General features: G+C 38.7%; 1 non-coding gene across 1 annotated transcript; it reads right to left on the bottom strand.

Annotated features, from left to right (window-relative positions):
- Nucleotides 1-7845: 7845 nt before the first annotated feature.
- Nucleotides 7846-7925, bottom strand: LOC112427498 (small nucleolar RNA U2-19). The gene has a single exon (XR_003019090.2). It is a non-coding gene; the product is annotated as a small nucleolar RNA U2-19 (small nucleolar RNA).
- Nucleotides 7926-13901: the final 5976 nt, after the last annotated feature.

Here is a 13901-nt window from a genome sequence, read left to right as displayed (position 1 = left end):
AGAATCGCTTGAACCCGGGAGGAGGAAGTTACAGTGAGCAGAGATGGTGCCACTGCACTCCAGCCTGGGCAACAGAGCAAGACTCCATCTCAAAAAAAGAAAATGCAGATTCCAAGTTTTCATACTGGATCTACTGAATCTCTGCAGGAGGGTCCTGATAATTTACTATTTTAATAAGCACTTAGGTGTTTCTTATGAAAACCAAAGTTTGAGAACTAGATTTTGAAACATACAACTATACTTAGATTCAGTACTGTTCAGAGGGAGCAAAAATTGGTGTATCCTTTATAATGTGCCAATTTTTCATGCAATCTCTTTACCAGAATTTAAAATGTACACATCCTTTGACATAGCCATTCAATTTCTAGGAATTTATCTAACAGAATAATTGAATAAGTGTGCATGGACATTTGTTAAAACAAACTGTCCATTACAAAATTGGCTATTGTAGGAGAAAAGTGGTAATAACGTAAATGCCTATGAAGGAATGTTATGTATCAAATACTGTTCTAAGCACTTCAAAAGCAGTTAAGTCATTTAATCCTCATAACGTTATATAGTAATAGAATATAAAACATATATTAAAATATAATCTTAATACTATTATTATCCCTCATTTTACAGATGACAAAGCTGAGGCACAGAACAATTAAGCACTTATCCAACACACTGCCGGTAAGCGGCACAGCCAGGACACAAAGCCAGGTAGTCTGGCTCTAGAGTCTGTGGGCTTAATCCTGCACTATTTGCCTCTCTCAACATTCTACTGCCTTCACATAATCATTATATATATTTTTAATTTACAAAAATTAAATTTAAACATGAGTGAGCTAGTATAGGTGGCTTTCTTTTTCTTTTTCTTTCTTTATTTTATATACTTTACGTTCTGGGATACATGTGCAGAACATGCAGGTTTGTTACATAGTATACACCTGCCATGGTGGTTTGCTGCACCCATCAAACCGTCATCTGCATTAGGTAGTTCTCCTAATGCTATCCCTCCCCTAGCCCTCCACCCCGCAAAAGGCCCCGGTATGTGATGTTCCCCTCCCTGTGTCCCTGTATTCTCATTGTTCAACTCCCAATTATGAGTGAGAACGTGTGGTGTTTGATTTTCTGTTCCTCTGTTAGTTTGCTGAGAATGATGGTTTCCAGCTTCATCCACGTCCCTGCAAAGGACATGAACTCATACTTTTTTATGGCTGCATAGTATACTGTGTTGTATATGTGCCACATTTTCTTAATCCATTCTATCATTGATGGACATTTGGATTGGTTCCAAATCTTTGCTATTGTGAACAGTGCCGCAATAAACATACATGTGCATGTGTCTTTATAGTAGAATGATTTGTAATCCTTTGGGTATATACCCAGTAATGGGTCAAATGGTATTTCTGGTTCTAGGCCCTTGAGGAATAGCCACACTGTCTTCCACAATGGTTGAGCTAGTTACACTCCCACCAACAGTGTAAAAGTGTTCCTATTGCTCCACATCCTCTCCAGCATCTGTTGTTTCCTGACTTTTTAATGATCACCATTCTAACTGGCATGAGATGGTATCTCATTGTGGTTTTGATTTGTATTTCTTTGATGACCAATGATGATGAGCTTTTTTTTCATGTTTGTTGGATGCAAAAATGTCTTTTTTTGAGAAGTGTCTGTTCATATCCTTTGCTCACTTTTGAATGGGGTTGTTTGTTTTTTTCTTATAAATTTGTTTAAGCTCTTCATAGGTGGTGGATATTAGCCCTTTGTCAAATGCATAGATTGCAAAAACTTTCTCCCATTCTGGAGGTTGCCTGTTCACCCTGATGGTAGTTTATTTTGCTGTGCAGAAGCTCTTGAGTTTAATTAGATCCCATTTGTCAATTTTGGCTTTTGTTGCCATTGTTTTTGGTGTTTTAATCATGAAGTCTTTGCCCTTGCCTATGTCCTGAATGGTATTGCCTAGGTGTTGTTCTAGGGTTTGTATGGTTTTAGGTCTTACGTTTACATCTTTAATCCATCTTGAGTTAATTTTTGTATAAGGTGTAAGGAAAGGGTCCAATTTCAATTTTCTGCATATGGCTAGCCAGTTTTCCCAAAACCATTTATTAAATAGAGAATCCTGTCCCCATTTCTTTTTTTTGTCAGGTTTGTTAAAGATCAGATGGTTGTAGATGTGTGGTGTTATTTCTGAGGCCTCTGTTCTGTTCCATTGGTCTATGGTACCATTGGTACCATTGTTTTGGTACCAGTATCATGCTATTTTGGTTACTATAGTCTTATAGTATAGTTTGAAGTCAGGTGGTGTGATGCCTCCAGCTTTGTTTTTTTTTTTTTTTTTTTTTTTTTTTTTTTTTGCATAGGATTGTCTTGGTTATACAGGCTCTTTTTTGGTTCCATATAAAATTTAAAGTAGTTTTTTCTAATTCTGTAATGAAAGTCAGTGGTAGCTTGATGGGGATAGCATTGAGTCTGTAAATTACTTTGGGCAGTATGGCCATTTTCACCATATTGATTCTTCCTATCCATGAGCATGGAGTGTTCTTCTGTTTGTTTGTGTTCTCTTTTATTTTGTTGAGCAGTGGTTTGTAGTTCTTTTTGAAGAGGTTCTTCACATCCCTTGTAAGTTGGATTCCTAGGCCTTTTATTCTCTTTGAGGCAATTGTGAATGGGAGTTCACTCATGATTTGGCTCTCTCTCTATTATTGGTGTATAGGAATGCTTATGATTTTTGCACAGTGATTTTGTATCCTGAGATTTTGCTGAAGTTGCTTATCAGCTTAAGGAGATTTTGGGCTGAGATGATGGGGTTTTCTAAATATACAATCATGTCATCTGCAAACAGGGACAATTTAACTTCCTTTCTTCCTATTTGAATACACTTTATTTCTTTCTCTTGCCTGATTGCCCTGGTCAGAATTTCCCATACTATGTTGAATAGGAGTGGTGAGAGAGGACATCTTTGTCTTGTGCCAGTTTTCAAAGGGAATGCTTCCAGCTTTTGCCCATTCAGTATGATATTGGCTGTGGGTTTGTCATAAATAGCTCTTGTTATTTTGAGATATATTCCGTCAATACCTAGTTTATTGACAGTTTTTAGCATGAAGGGGTGTTCAATTTTATTGAAGGCTTTTTCTTCATCTATTGAGATAATCATGTGGTTTTAGTCATTGGTTCTGTTTATATGATGTTTATTGATTTGCATATGTTGAACCAGCCTTGCATTCTAGGGATGAAGCCAACTTGATGGTGGTGAATAAGTTTTTTGATGTGCTGCTGGATTCAGTTTGCCAGTATTTTACTGAGGATTTTCACATAGATGTTTATCAGAGATATTGAACTGAAATTTTCTTTTTTTGTTGTGTCTCTGCCAGGTTTTGGTATCAGGATGATGCTGGCCTCATAAAATGAGTTAGGTAGGATTCCCTCTTTTTCTATTGTTTGGAATAGTTTCAGAAGGAATGGTACCAGCTCCTCTTTGTACCTCTGGTAGAATTCGGCTGTGAATCCATCTGGTCCTGGGCTTTTTTTTGGTTGGTGGGCTATTAATTACTACCTCAACTTCAGAACTTGTTATTGGTCTATTCAGGGATTCAACTTCTTCCTGGTTTAGTCTTGGGAGGGTGTATGTGTTCAGGAATTTGTCCATTTCTTTTAGATTTTCTAGTTTATTTGTGTAGAGGTGTTTATAGTATTCTCTGATGGTAGTTTGTATTTCTGTGGGATTGGTGGTGATATCCCCTTTATCATTTTTAATTGCGTCGATTTTAATTGTGTCTATTTGATTCTTCTCTCTATTCCTTCTGTATAAGTCTGACTAGCAGTCTATGTATTTTGTTGGTCTTTTCAAAAAACCACCTCCTGGATTCATTAATTTTTTGAAGGGATTTTTGTGTCTCCATCTCCTTCAGTTCTACTCTGATCTTAGTTATTTCTTGTCTTCTGCTAGATTTTGAACTTGTTTACTTTTCCTTCCCTAATTCTTTTGTGATGTTAGGGTGTCGATTTCAGATCTTTCTTTCTTTCTCTTGTGGGCATTTAGTGCTATAAATTTCCCTCTAAATGCTGCAGTAGCTGTGTCCCAGAGATTCTGGTACATTGTGTCTTTGTTCTTATTGGTTGCTAAGAACTTATTTATTTCTGCCTTAATTTCATTATTCACCCAGTAGTCATTCAGGAGCAGGTTGTTCCGTTTCCATGTAGTTGTGCAGTTTTGAGTGAGTTTCTTAATCCTGAGTTCTAATTTGATTATACTGTGGTCTGAGAGACTGTTTGTTATGATTTTCATTGTTTTGCATTTGCTGAGGAGTGTTTTACTTCCAATTATGTGGTCAATTTTAGAATAAGTGCAATGTGGTACTGAGAAGAATGTATATTCTGTTGATTTGGGGTGGATAGTTCATATATAACTATTAGGTCCGCTTCGTCCAGAGATGGGTTCAAGTCTTGAATATCCTCGTAAATTTTCTGTCACGTTGAACTGTCTAATATTGACAGTGGGGTGTTAAAGTCTTTCACTATTATTGTGTGGGAGTCTAAGTCTTTTTGTAGGTCTCTAAGAACTTGCTTTATGAATCCAGGTGCTTCTGTATTGGGTGCATATATATTTAGGATAGTTAGTTCTTCTTGTTGTATTGATCCCTCTACATTATGTAATGCCCTTCTTTGTCTTTTTTGATCTTTGTTGGTTTAAAGTCTATTTTATCAGAGACTAGGATTGCAATCCCTGCTTTTATTTTTTTGCTTTCCATTTTCTTGGTAAACCTTCCTCCGTCATTTTATTTTGAGCCTGTGTGTGTCTTTGCATGGGAGATGGGTCTCCTGAAAACAGCACACTGATGGGTCTCGACTCTTTATCCAATTTGCCAATCTGTGTCTTTTAATTGGGGCATTTAGCCCATTTACATTTAAGGTTACTATTGTTATGTGTGAATTTGATCCTGTCATTATGATGCTAGTTGGTTGTTTTGCCCATTAGTTGATGTAGCTTCTTCATATTATCGATGGTCTTTACAATTTGATATGTTTTTGCAGTGGCTGGGATGGGTTTTTCCCTTCCGTATTTAATGCCTCCTTCAGGAGCTCTTGTAAGGCAGGCCTGGTGGTGACAAACTCTCTCAGCATTTGCTTGTCTGTAAAGGTTTTTATTTCTCTTTCACTTATGAAACTTAGATTGGCTAGATATGAAATTCTGCATTGAAAATTCTTTTCTTTAACAATGTTGAATATTGGCCCTCACTCTCTTCTGGCTTGTAGGGTTTCTGCAGAGAGATCTGCTGTTACTCTGATGGGCTTTCCTTTGTGGGTAACCTGACCTTTCTCACTGGCTGCCCTTAACATTTTTTCCTTCATTTCAACCTTCATGAATCTGATGGTTGTGTATCTTTGGGTTGTTCTTCTAGAGGAATGTCCTTGTGGTGTTCTCTGTATTTTCTGAATTTGAATGTTGGCCTGTCTTGCTAGGTTGGGGAAGTTCTCCTGGATAGTATCCTGAAGAGTGTTTTCCAACTTGGTTCCATTCTCCCCATCACTCTCAGGTACACCAATCAAATGTAGGTTTGGTCTTTTCACATGGTCCCATATTTCTTGGAGTCTTTGTTCGTTCCTTTTCATTTTTTTTTCCTCTAATTTTGTCCTAACGCTTTATTTCATTAAGTTGATCTTCAATCTCTGATATCCTTTCTTCCACTTGGTTGCTGTGGGTATTGATACTTGTGTATGCTTCACAAAGTTCTTGTGCTGTGTTTTTCAGCTCCATCAGGTCATTTATGTTCTTCTCTAAACTGGTTATTCTAGTTAGCAATTCCTCTTACATTTTTTCAAGGTTCTTAGCGTCCTTACATTGGGTTAGAACATGCTCCTTTAGCTCGGAGGAGTTTGTTATTACCCACCTCTGAAGCGTACTTCTGTCAATTCATCAAACTTATTCTCCATCCAGTTTTGTTCCCTTGCTGGCAAGGGGTTGTGATCCTTTGGAGGAGAAGAGGTGCTCTGGTTTTTGGAATTGTCTGCCTTTTTACACTGGTTTTTCCTCATCTTCGTGGATTTATCTACCTTTGGTCTTTGATGTTGGTGACCTTTGGATGGGGTTTCTGTGTGGACGTTCTTTTTGTTGATGTTGGTACTATTCCTTTCTGTGGGTTGTTTTCCTTCTAACAGTCAGGCCCCTTTGCTGCAGGTCTGCTGGAGTTTGCCAGAGGTCCACTCCAGACCCTGTTTGCCTCGGTATCACCAGTGGAGGCTGCAGAACAGCAAAGATTGCTGCCTTTTCCTTCCTCTGAAAGCTTTGTTTCAGAGGGGCACTGGCCAGATGCCAGCCAGAGCTCTCCTGTATGAGGTGTCTGTCAACTCCTGCTGTGAGGTGTCTCCCAGTCAGGAGGCACGGGGTCAGGGACCCACTTGAGGACATACTCTGTCCCTTAGCAGAGCTTGAGCACTGTGCTGGGAGATCTGCTGCTCTCTTCAGAGCAGGCAGGCAGGAATGTTTAAGTCTGCTGAAGCTGCACCCATAGCTGCCCCTACCCTGAGGTGCTCTGTCCCAGGGAAATGGGAGTTTTATCTATAAGCCCCTGACTGGGGTTGCTGCCTTTCTTTCAGAGATGCCCTGCCCTGAGAAGAGGAATCTAGAGAGGCAGTCTGGCTACAGCGGCTTTGCTGAGCTGCAGTGGGCTCTGCCCAGTTCGAACTTCCTGGTGGCTTTGTTTACACTGTGAGGGGAAAACCCCCTACTGAAGCCTCAGTAATGGTAAACGCCCCTCCCCCCACCAAGCTTGAGCATCCCAGGTCGACTTCAGACTGCTGTGCTGGCAGTGAGAATTTCAAGCCAGTGAATCTTAGCTTGCTGGGCTCCATGGGGGTGGGATCCTCTGAGCTAGACCACTCAGCTCCCTGACTTCAGCCCCCTTTCCATGGGAGTGAACGATTCTGTCTCGCTGGCATTCCAGGTGCCACTGGGGTATGAAAAAAACTTCTGAGCTAGCTCGGAGTCTGCCCAAATGGCTGCCCAGTTTTGTGCTTGAAACCTAGGGCCCTGGTGGTGTAGGCACCTGAGGTAATATCCTGGCTTGTGGGTTGTGAAGACTGTGGGAAAACCATAGTATGTGGGCCGGAATGCACCATTCCGCACAGCACAGTCCCTCATTGCTTTCCTTGGCTAGAGGAGGGAGTTCCCTGACCCCTTGTGCTTCCTAGGTGGGGCAATGACCCACCTTGCTTCGGCTCACCCTCTATGGGCTGCACCCACTGTCTAACCATTTGCAATGAGATGAGCCGGGTACCTCAGTTGAAAATGCAGAAATCACCTGCCTTCTGTGTTGATCTTGCTGGGAGGTACAGACTGGAGCTGTTCCTATTTGACCATCTTGCCAGCCACCTAGACCTCTTTTTCTTAATTAGAAATTTTATTTTCTATTCAATCTTTCTTTTACTCTACCACAAAGGAATAAGGTTTCTCTTTTGAAATAAAAACATTTGAAAAAATTGAAAAAATATGTTTGATATGATCATGTTCATGTAGAAATGCATATTTATGTCTGCATTTTAAAATTAAAGAATTTTTAAGAAAAGAATAGGCCTTAGAAGTGGGTACACAAAGTTGAAGATAGTGGTCTGTGAGTGAAGTTCTGAGTGTTTTCTATTTTCTGCCTTTTGCTTGTCTATGGTTCATTTTTATTTTCCCACTAATGAAAGCACATTGTTCTTGTAAAATGAAAAACACAACAGCAATATGTGAATGTGCCTATCATGCAAATATGTATAAAATTTATGCTTTTATAAGAGTGGCTTTTAAGGATAAATAGATGAAATTACAAATAGAGGTGAGGAAAAATACATCTTCTTACACTGTTTTATAGTTTTGCTTCTTAAAACTGTAGAGCTCATGCATCAAGTAGACTGGAAGGTCTTCTGATGCTCAAATTTCATTATTTTCTTCCTTGAATCACTTCAGTAAGAGCAGATCTCAGAGAATTAATAAACTTTTCTATTCCAACATTCTTCTTCCTGCATACTAGTCCATGGTGTTTCTTGCCTGCCAGTCTTCTCAGCTAGGTTTCTTTTTCATGAGTGAAGAGTGTAGGTGCCTTTCCTTTTTCTTAATTAGCAATTTTATTTTCTATTCAGTCTTGCTTTTACTCTACCACAAAATAATAAGATTTCTCTTTTGAAATAAATAATGTTCTTTGCCTCATCTACTAACTGGATGTGATACATTTATTTCATGAAGTTATCTTGGGTCCTTCAGGGAAGCCAACTTTATTCAGAGCAATCTGAATTATATGCATTGATAAAGCAATCAGCTGTGATTCATCCAAGGTGACAGAATTTACAAGGGCTTCAAAGTGGCTGTCACACTAAACTCTGGGAAATGTTAATGTTGGGCTAACTGAAAATTATAACTAGGACATTTCTTGAACTTATTTTCCTTTAGTACAGGCAGGTAAAATTGGTTCTCTTCATTTTATAAATGTTATTCTTCAAAAAGAATCTGGTAGTACAAGATGACTTGCTTGCTTTCTGAATATTTTAATTCTGGATTGTTATATGTTTTGCTGGTAAGTTATTTAAGTTATTTTAATTGATCATATTGTTTTTAAAAATGAGATTAAAAAATATATTTTTTTTAATTTGGGGGGTACATGCACGGGTTTGTTTCAAGGGTATATTGTGTGATGCTGAGGTTTGGGCTTTTATTTATCTGGTCACCCAGATAGTGAACCAAGTGCCAAATAGAAAGTTTTTAAAGCCTTGCCCCTCTCCCTTCCTCTCTCCTTTTAGAATCCCTGGTGTCTATTGTTCCCATCTTTATGTATGTGTATAACCAAGATTCATCACTCACTTATAAGTGAGAACACGTGATATTTGATTTTCTGTTTCTGTATTAATTCGCTTAGGATAATGGCTTCTAGGTGCATCTGTGTTGCTGCAAAGGACATGATCTCATTCTTTTTTTCTTTTTTTTCTTTTTTTTTTTGAGATGGAGTCTCATTCTGTCGCCCAGGCTGGAGTGCAGTGGTGCTATCTCGGCTCACTGCAAGCTCTGCCTCCCCCCGGGTTCACGCCATTCTCCTGCCTCGGCCTCCCAAGTAGCTGGGACTACAGGTGCCCGCCAGCAGGCCTGTCTAATTTTTTGTATTTTTAGTAGAGACGGGATTTCACCGTGTTAGCCAGGATGGTCTCAATTTCCTGACCTCGTGATCCACCCACCTTGGCCTCCCAAAGTGCTGGGATTTCAGGCGTGAGCCACCATGCCTGGCCGATCTCATTCTTTTTTTACGGCTGCATAGTATTCCATGGTGTGTAAATACCACATTTTCTTTATCCAGTCCACTGTTGATGGGCACCTATATTGATTCTCTGTCTTTGCTATTGTGAACAGTGCTGAAATGAACATAAAGGGCATGTGTCTTTTTGGTGGAATGATTTATATTCTGCTGGGTATGTAACCATAATGGGATTACTGGATTAAATGGTAGTTCCATTTTTAGTTCTTTGAGAAATCTTCAAACTGCCTTCCATAGTGGCTGAACTAATTTACACTCCCACCAGCAGTGTATAGGCATTCCCTTTTCTCCATAGCCTTGCCAACATCTGTTAGTTTTTGACTTTTTAGTAATAGCCATTCTGACTGATGTGAGATGGTATCTCATTGTGGTTTTAATTTGCATCTCTCTACTAATTAGTGATGTTGAGCATTTTTTCATGTTAGTTGGCTGCTTATATATCTTTTTTTAAGAAGTGTCTGTTCATGTCCTTTGCCTACTTTTTAAATGAGGTTCTTTGTTTTTTTCTCATTGAGTTTAAGGTCCTTATAGATTCTGGATATTAGACCCTTGTTGTATGCATAGTTTGCAAATATTTTCTCCCATTCTGTTGGTTGTCTGTTTACTCTGTTGATAGTTTCTTTTGGTGTGCAGAAGCTCTTTAGTTCAATTAGTTCCCACTTGTCAAATTTTGTTTTTGTTGTAACTGCTTTTGGAGACTTTGTCATGAAATCTTTGCTAAGGCCTATGTCTAGAAAGGCATTTCTTCGATTTTTTTCCTAGAGTTTTTATAGTTAGCTATATGGCTAGCCACTTATCCCAACACCATTTATTGAATAGCAACTTCTTTCTCTATTGCATGTTATCTTCGACTTTGTTGAAGGTCAGATGATTGTAGGTGTGCAGCTTTATTTCTGGGTTCTCTAGGTCTATGTGTCTGTTTTTGTACCAGTATCATGTTGTTTTGGCTACTGTAGCTTTGTAGTATAGTTTGAAATCAGATAATGTGATGCCTCTGTTCTTTTTGCTTAGGATTGCTTTGGCTATTTAGGCTCTTTTTTGGTTCCATATAAATGTTAGAATAGTTTTTTCTAATTCTGTGCAAAATGACAGTGGTAGTTTGATAGTAATAGCATTGAATCTGTAAATTGGTTTGGGCAGTATGGCCAATATAACAATCTTGATTCTTCTTATCCATGAGCATGGAATTTTTTTTATTTGTTTGTGTCATTTCTGATTTCTTTCTGCAGTGTTTTATAATTCTTACTGCAGATAATTTACTTCCCCAGTTAGCTATATTCATAGGTATTTTAATCTTTTCGTGGGATTACCAATTTTCTAGCAAAATGTTAAATATTAACTCATGAACATTAATCCTTTTTGAATGAGATTTTTTCTAAAATATATTACTGCAAATTTTACATTTCCTACCACTATATTTTTTGGTAATTCTGTCTATTTCCTTTTTAAATCAAACGTATAAATTAACTTTATTGTTAAATATAGAAAATTACTTATTGAATGACTGCAATGTTTATAAGCACACACATAATTATGTTCTCTGAAACATTCTGCATAATTTGCAATGAACGATAACTCTTTAAAAAGTATTTCAGGTGATTGTATTTAGGATCAAAGTCTTCAGCATTTACATAAGGTCAAGGAGAAGTAGTTATTGGACATGTTCCAAACAAGCTAAACAGATTTTAGTGGGTAACTAAACTATAACTGGTAATGTATATTGCTTGGTCTTTTATGATACAATGTCCTTTCCATTTTGAGTTTTTAAATCCACCTCACCCCAAATTTTAGATATTAAAAAATTATTTCTACCATTGTCATTTCACCTGCCATAAAAAATGCTCATTCTTAGCAATAGGTAAGTATATAATATCTAAACAATTGAAAAAAAAGACTCAAATATTTTAATTGAATCCATTTGCTATAGGTAGTCCATTCAGTGGTATAATTGAGAGGAACTCAGGATTTATTGCTCTGGGTGGGTAGGAAAAACTGAAAAATGTGGCTAATATTGAGTTTCAAATGGGCCTTGAAATTGCTTGTGATTATCCACTAAAGCATGCACTAAGTTGATATACACTAAGGTAACATGGTAGAGCATTAAGGCAATGCTTTGTGAGTTGGTGTATCTGTTTGATTCTCATTTTTCCGTATCCCCACATATAAAATGAGACAATAGCAGTGATCTATCAAGATTACTGGAAGGTGGTAAATAATGCATAGGAAACTGCCTGCCATATGACTCACAATTAGTATTAGCGTCTTCCCCTTGAATGATAAATATCAGTGGAATAACTACTGACTTTTTAATATGATGGAATTATTTTTCATTCATTCTCCAAATATTTATTGAGCAAGTCAGTCACAGATTACACATGAAAGCAGAAGCCTCTCAATATATTCCAAGTATGAATATTTTCAATGCAGGGAATTAGAGGCTTACCCAATGGTTAGAAGGCTACAGAAGCCAAGGTGAAGAAGGCTGACAGCAACAAACTCAGCCTATGCACTATGAAGTTCTCAAGAGTTTGCACAAAAGACAGCTGAAATTAACCTCTGGGAGATTCCCTCTGACCTTTCAGTCTGCAGGAGTGATGCAGGTGCTTTTCGGGAAGCTCACCTGGAAACTGCTTCAAACCTCATATCTTGGTCATGTGCCTGCAGCCACTTCCAGAAAATAATGACCCCTTTCTCTTCCAAATCTTGTGCACGTGCTTCCCATTGCAGTGGGTTTCTGGGAAATGTCGTTCTCAGCTTCTCCTGCAGTGGAGACCTTAGAAAGGGGTAGCAGTGATGCCAGGTTGACCCTAGGTAATCCAGCACACCAACTATGCATAGCCCTGTGCTCAATGTTGTGAGGAATACAATGGTAACGTGCGTGTGAATCTTGTTTCCATCCTGCTCCCAATGGGAAAGAGAGGATAAGACATGTAAATAAAACCAGTAGTCCAAGGCAGAAGACTCAGGTGGAGGCAGATGCAGGAATAATGCTGGGCAAATTGGTGAAAGAAAGATGTTTTTCAGTCAGGGAAAGGAGAATCAGGGAAGGCTTCATGGAATAGGTGGACTTTGGGTTTAACTTGAAGAACCAGTAAGTTTGGGGTTTAAGTAAATATGGAAAAGCAGGGAATTCCAGGAACATGAAAACATTACAAAGAGAAACACAGAAATAGAAAAGAGTGTAGTGGGTACTTATCGGGAGAACCTGCTCCTGCTGTTTAACACGGGTTCTTTCCTATTTCCTAAGTGTCTCAGCTGGTTTGAGAAATAAAGGGAAAGACCACAAGAGAGAGAAATTTAAAGCTGGGTGTCGGGGGGAGACGTCACATGTTGCCAGGATCCGTGATGTTCCCCGAGCGGTAAAACCAGCAAGTTTTTATTAGTGATTTTCAAAAGGGGAGGGAGTGCACAAATAGGGTGTGAGTCACAGAGATCACATGCTTCACAAGGTAATAAAATATCACAAAGCAAATGGAGGCAGGGTGAGATCACAGGACCACTGGATGAGGTGAAATTAAAATTGTTAATGAAGTTTCCGCAGGCCTTGTCGATAACATCTTATCAGGAAACAGCGTTTGAGAGCAGATAACCTGTCTGACCAAAATTTATTAGGTGGGAATTTTCCTCCTCCTAATAAGCCTGGGAGCGCTACAGGAGGCCGGGGCTTATTTCATCCCTTCGGCTTTGACCATAAAAGACGATAGGATGCCTTAAAAGGGGCTGTCTATAAGCCTATCTTCAGGGTGCATTCTCTTTCTCAGGAATGTTCCTTGTTGAGAAAAAGAATTCAGCAACATTTCTCCTATTTGCTTATGAAAGAGGAGAAATATAGCTCTGTTCTGTCCAGCTAACTGGCAGCCAGTTCAAAGTTACCTCTCTTGTTCCCTGAACATCGATGGCTGTTATCCTGTTCTTTTTTTGAAGATGCCCAGATTTCATATTGTTCAAACACACATGCTCTACAAACAATTTGTGCAGTTGACACAATCATCACAGGGTCCTGAGGTGACATTCATCCTCCTCAGTTTACAAAAAAGATGACAGGATTAAGAGATTAAAGTAAAGACAGGCATAGGAAATCACAAGGATATTGATTGGGGAAGTGATAAGTGTCCATGAAATCTTCACAATTTATGTTCAGAGATTACAGTAAAGACAGGTGTAAGAAATTATAAAAGTATTAATTTGGGGAACTGATAAATGTCCATGAAATCTTCACAATGTATGTTCTTCTGCTGCGGCTTCAGCCGGTCCCTCCGTTCGGGGTCCCTGACTTCCCTCCACAGGTACTGAGAATATTATTAAACTGAAGAAAAGTATTATTGAAAGGAATGAAATGGAGGGGAAATCCCAAAAAGTAGTTTTTATTTAGTCATAGGATACTATTGCCAAATAGAGTTTGAAATTCTTTAATGGGAATGGGGAGGAATTTGAGGTTTTGAGAGTACCATGATTCAATTGCTCCATGAGGATGATTCCTTACCACACAACTCTATTATGCCTGTATTACTCCTGCAATACCTCCGCTAAACACTACTGCATGCCCTGGAAGCGTGCAAATTCAGTATGCACAACTATACATAGGCACCCTTTTAATTCTGCATTTAATAGGTTGAGAGAAGAAATTGAGGCTCA

Source organism: Macaca nemestrina, chromosome 3, assembly GCF_043159975.1.
Source record: "Macaca nemestrina isolate mMacNem1 chromosome 3, mMacNem.hap1, whole genome shotgun sequence".
Classification (NCBI taxonomy): domain Eukaryota; kingdom Metazoa; phylum Chordata; class Mammalia; order Primates; family Cercopithecidae; genus Macaca; species Macaca nemestrina.
The sequence above is the reverse complement of the archived record's forward strand: the minus strand, read 5'-3'. Positions and strand labels throughout refer to the sequence as shown.